This window comes from Euphorbia lathyris, chromosome 3, assembly GCF_963576675.1.
Source record: "Euphorbia lathyris chromosome 3, ddEupLath1.1, whole genome shotgun sequence".
NCBI lineage: Eukaryota > Viridiplantae > Streptophyta > Magnoliopsida > Malpighiales > Euphorbiaceae > Euphorbia > Euphorbia lathyris.
Genome location: NC_088912.1, coordinates 41,354,013 through 41,359,674, shown reverse-complemented (window position 1 = coordinate 41,359,674; position 5,662 = coordinate 41,354,013). Strand labels below are relative to the sequence as shown.

Here is a 5,662-nt window from a genome sequence, read left to right as displayed (position 1 = left end):
CGACAAAATCACTTGCATCACACATAATTTCAAAAGGTAAATATAGCCGGGCTTAGCAATTATGGGTACACTAACTAAAGCAGTTTTCAATGTATTAAAGGCTTGCAAACAATCCTTGTTAAAGTCAAAAAGAGCATCTTTCATAAGTAAATTAGTAAGTGGCTTGGCAATTACAGAAAAGTTCTGTATAAACCTTCTATAAAAACCTTCATGTCCTAAAAATGACCTTACTCCCTTAACCGTAGTTGGTGGGGGTAAATTTTCAATCACTGAAGTCTTTGCTCTATCCACTTCCAATCCTTTTTCAGAAATTTTATGTCCTAAAACTATTCCTTCATCTACCATGAAATGACATTTTTCCCAATTAAGTTCTAGGTTAGTCCCTTCACATCTAGACAATACTTTATCTAAGTTTTGCAAACATGCATCAAAAGAATCTCCATATACGGAAAAATCATCCATGAATACTTTCATGATATCTTCAATAAAATCGTTAAAAATGGCAGCCATACAACATTGAAACGTTGCAGGTGCATTACATAGACCAAATGGCATTCTTCTATAAGCAAAAGTTCCATAGGAAATGTGAAGGTGGTTTTGTCTTGGTCACAGGTAAATATAGATTTGGAAAAATCCAGAATACCCATCTAGGAAACAATAAAATGCATGTTTGGCTATCCTTTCGATCATTTGATCAATGAAAGGAATAGGAAAATGATCTTTCCTAGTTGACGTATTTAGGTTCCTATAATCTATACAAACCCTCCAACCTATGGTGGTTCGTGTAGGTATTAACTCTCCTTCATCATTTCTAACTACAATCATACCTCATTTCTTAGGTACACAATGGATCGGACTAACCCATTCACTATCCGAAATTGGATAGATAATCCCGTTATCCAAAAGTTTTGTAATTTCATTTTTAACTACTTCTTTTCATGTTCGAATTTAGGCGTCTTTGCCTATCCGCTTTAGGAGGTTTTCCTTCTTCTAAATGAATCCTATGCATCACAATGCTAGGGTTAATTCCCTTAAGGTTTGAAATTTGCCAACATATACTTCCTATCCTCTTTCTAACAATTTCTTTTAAACTTATCTCCTGTTTATTAGTTAATTTGTTAGAGATAATAATAGGTAGAGTATCACCTTCACCTAGAAAAACGTATCTCAAATGGCTGGGCAATTCTTTTAACTCTAATTTCGATGGTTTTAAAACTGAGGGTGGTATTGGTCCATCATCACGAATCAAAGGCTCTGGAGCCTTATCTTCCATTTCTTCTTCAATTATGGGTTCTATAACATTTTCCTCTTTAACTATATCACTAACACATTCATCAACCAAATCAAGTTTCATACAAACAAACTCTTCCATAGGATATTTCATAGCTCTATTCATATTAAACTCAATTTCATCCTCTCCAATTCTCAAAATTACTTTTCCTTCGGATACATCAACTAATGCACATCCCGTATTCATAAACGGTTCACCAAAAATTAATGGACAATTAACATCATATGCAAAGTCGAGTATCACAAAGTCGGTAGGAAAAATAAATTTATCGACTTTTACTAAAACATCTTCAATTATACCATATGGATTTTTAGTGGTTTGATCCGCTAATTGCAAAACCATATTAGTTCGTTTAATATCTTCTTCTGGACCTAACTTTTTAAATATTGACAATGGCATTAAGTTAATGCTTGCACCTAAGTCACAAAGACAACTTGGAAATTTAACATCTCCCAATTTATAAAGAATGGTAAAATATCATGGGTCTTTTAACTTAGTGGGCACATGACTTGACATAATTGAACTACAATCTTCGGTTAATGCTATAGATGAAATACCTTCCCAACTTATTTTCTTCGACATCAAATCCTTCAAAAACTTACCATAGTTAGGAATGTGAGTTATCGCATCCATAAACGTTAAATTAATATACAAATTCTTAAGTTTATCTAGAAATGTTAAAAGTTGTTTATCATAGTCCTTGTTTCATACTTTTTATGGAAAAGGGGGTTTTGGTTGAAATGAACTTGCATTTGCTTCTCTGGGCGAACTCTTTGAATTTTCATTCACTTCTTTGGACTTTGTCGTCAAATCTTTTTCCTGCAAAATGTTAGTAACATCTCCGGGCATTTCCAGACCTAAATAATGTTTTCTCAATCTAAGAGTTATAGCCTTAACTTGCTCTTTAGGATTTTCTTCCGTATGGCTAGGTAGACTACCCTCCTTGCGGGATGGAATTGACTTGAAAATTTGTCCAATTTGTACTTCCAAATTATGGATGCTAGATGAGTGGTTCTTAAACAATTAATCAAACTTAGTTTCAATACGTTTAAAATTTTCATCATGGTTGTTCATCTTACCACCAATAGCGTCAATAAACTTATCAATTTTGGAAGAAAGTGTGTCAATAGAATCTCTTAATTGATTTTGATAATTATTAGTTCTTTCTTGATTGGCACTAGTATTATTATTCTCTTTCCAATTAAAATTTGGATTATTTATCCATCCGGGATTATAGGTATTCGAATACGGGTTATTGATTCGATTCTGTCATTGGACAAAATTTACTTGTTCTACCTCATCCGCACCACTACAATCCATTTCATCTTGGATGGGGTCAAGATTAATTATACCTTTAGCAGATGACGAAGTTGAGGATGATGGTTTTGGAGTAACCGGTGTCTGTGCAAGTTTTGTAGGCCACATGCTACTATTAATAGCCATTTCCTCTAAAAGTTCTTTTGCTTCAGCAGATGTCTTCTTCATAAATAAACCTCCCGACATAGCATCTAGTGAACCCCTTGTGGTAGGATTTATACCATTTTAAAAGGTTTTCATTAAAAGTTCATCGGGTAAATGATGGTGTGGGCATAAACGTTGAAGTTCTTTAAAACGTTCACATGCTTCATACAAGGTTTCATTTTCATGTTGTGTAAATGATGTAATTTCGTTAATGATTTTTGCTGTTTTAGCTAGGGAAAAATATTTGGATGAAAATTCTTGGGCTAATTGGTTCCAAGTTTGGATTATTCCGGCCGACAAAGAATTCAACCAAACTTTAGCCCTGTCCTTCAATGCGAAAGGAAAAAGGCGAAGTTTGACTGCTTCGACAGAAACGTCTGTAATTTTAAAGGTGTCACAAATCTCAAGAAAGTTAGTCAAATGGGCGTTTGGATTTTTGTTAGGCAATCCATAAAAAGTAACACTGTTTTGTAGCATATTCAATAATGTTGGTTTTATCTCAAACTCGCGTGCATTAATTTGGGGCCTAACTACACTATTGGTAACTCCATTAACTCCTGGTGTAGCGTAATCCATAAGTCTAGGGCGTTCTCCAGCCATTTCTACTACTTGTGGCTCTTGATTTTGTGTCTCTTTATTCTTTTTCTTTTTATTATTTTTATTTTTCTTTAGCGTCTTCTCAATTTCAGGATCAAGTGATTTCGGTTGAATGCCCGAACTTCTAGTACTGCGCATGAACAGAAATTACGCGCACGAACTGAAACTACCTTCAAAAAAATTGTAAGTAATAAAATATAAATATAAGTATCTATAAACCAAGATTCAGAATAAAATACAAAAAAAAAATTAAAATCAAATTGGCGTTCCCCGGCAACGGCGCGAAAAACTTGTTAAGCGATTTTCGCAAGTGCACGGTTTCACTTGTAGTAATGAAAAGATATCGATCCCACAGGGAACATTTTGATAATAAAAACTTATAATTCTGATTAAATTCATTTTCTCGAGGTTAATAGAAAAATCGTTAAATGGTTTAAAGAGTATGGATTCTGATTCAAATTTTGGTTATAGTTAATATTACAATTTATAAAAATTATGTTTAGATTAAAGTTAATTCCAAAGCTTATTTATACTAAGCGAAAACACAACTTATAACTTTGATTTGTTTAGAAAGATGTAACAAATTATCAATTAATTCAATTTAGAGGAATTGAACTCTAATCAATATTTCCTTCTCGGCCTAAGAGTGAAAACCTTAATCAAATTCGGAATCTAAATTCGATTACTCGGATTAATGCAATGACGAAATATAAATCCGAATTTGCTTAAGTGTTCAACAAAGTTTGCATGGGAAATACCAAATTTGTTTATAAATGTTTTGCATGAAAACACCAATTAGATTACTTAAAGAATATCGCTAGATCCAATTTTAAATAAACAACAGTAAAAATAGAATTGTATTGAAAAGATATTTTATTAGTTTGAATTGAAACGTCACAAGTTAACAAAGAAGAAGAAGCTTGGATAACATTTTAACTAATTGAGTTCCGGGTTGTCAATCCATTACTCAACTTTGTAGGCTTGTCAGACCCAGGGGCGCCTCCTACACTAGTTCCTCTCGCTGAATCCTCGAAATAGCACTTACTAGGTCACTACATAGCATAAACTCGTCTTCGAAGAAAACTCTAACGTCAACTATAAAATATGTATCTTGTATCTAACTATTTGTACAACTTGTATAACAAGTATGTTTCTAACAAAATTATAAAACTAGAATATCCAACATTGAATTATGAAAATCTCCTCTATTTATAATTGTTCAAGAGGTGTGTTGAAGGACGTATCTGTTGGTGAAGAGTCGCCTCTATCCTGATGAAAGGATGCGTCACTTGAAATTTGAAACATGTAAAATATGTTGAATTAAGTTGTTGTTCATGTAGAGATTCCTGAAATCTCTGTCGGGGCTTAAAGAGTAAGGATAAGTGGACGATTCACGTGTTTCTGGTGCTACCAGACGCGTGTCGCGATCGAGATTTACAAAATCTCGGTCACGACAGAGACTTGGTATTACTTCCTTTGTTTTTTTTGTTGAATCTCTGGCGCGGCTTCTGAATCTTGTACGCGTCTTTCACTGAAAACTTGATTTCTTACTCATTTTTGCTCCATTTTAGCTCCTATTTGGATTTTTCCAAATAATTAACAGCTTGCATATAAGTAACAAATACCAACGTAAAATCTTTCCAAAATAATATAATTAACATATTTTTCACATGAAATTGACATATTTATGTATGTTATTTTAGGTATAATTTGGGCTTATTAGGGTATTTTTCATGCTAAATTGTTGGGAACTTAAGCAAATTCGGATTTATATTTAGTCATTACGAGAGATTGATTAATCGGATATAAACACCGAATTTGATTAAGGTTTTCAGTCTTAGGTCGAGAGGAAAGTTTGATTACAGTTCAATGCTTTTAAATTGATAGTTTGTTATATCTTTCTAAACAAATCAAAGTTATAAGTTGTGTTTTCGCTTAGTATAAATTAGCCTTGAAATGAACTTTAATCTAAATATAATTTCTATAAATTGTTATCTTAACTATAACCATAATTAGAATTAGAAACCATTTAAACCATTAACGATTTTCTATAAACCTCGAGAAAACGAATTTAATCAAAACAATAATTTTTAATCAAATTATCAGACGTTCCCTGTGGGATCGATATATTTATTACTACAAACGAAACCGTGCACTTGCGGAATTCACCCAACATTGCTTATGTCCCCGAACCCCCTATTCTTCCAAATTCAACTTTAAAGAGGGTGGTGGAAGACTTTGACAATTTAGGAGTTGTAAATGTGTGAAGGTGGAAAAGAAATGTTAGGCTTCAACATGTACATCAACTTAGGA

The 5,662-nt window shown here is 33.0% G+C and overlaps 1 non-coding gene across 1 annotated transcript; it reads left to right on the top strand.

The window, feature by feature from the left end:
- The first annotated feature begins 2,864 nt into the window (after positions 1 to 2,864).
- Positions 2,865 to 2,971, top strand: LOC136224980 (small nucleolar RNA R71). Its single transcript, XR_010686722.1, has one exon. It is a non-coding gene; the product is annotated as a small nucleolar RNA R71 (small nucleolar RNA).
- Positions 2,972 to 5,662: the final 2,691 nt, after the last annotated feature.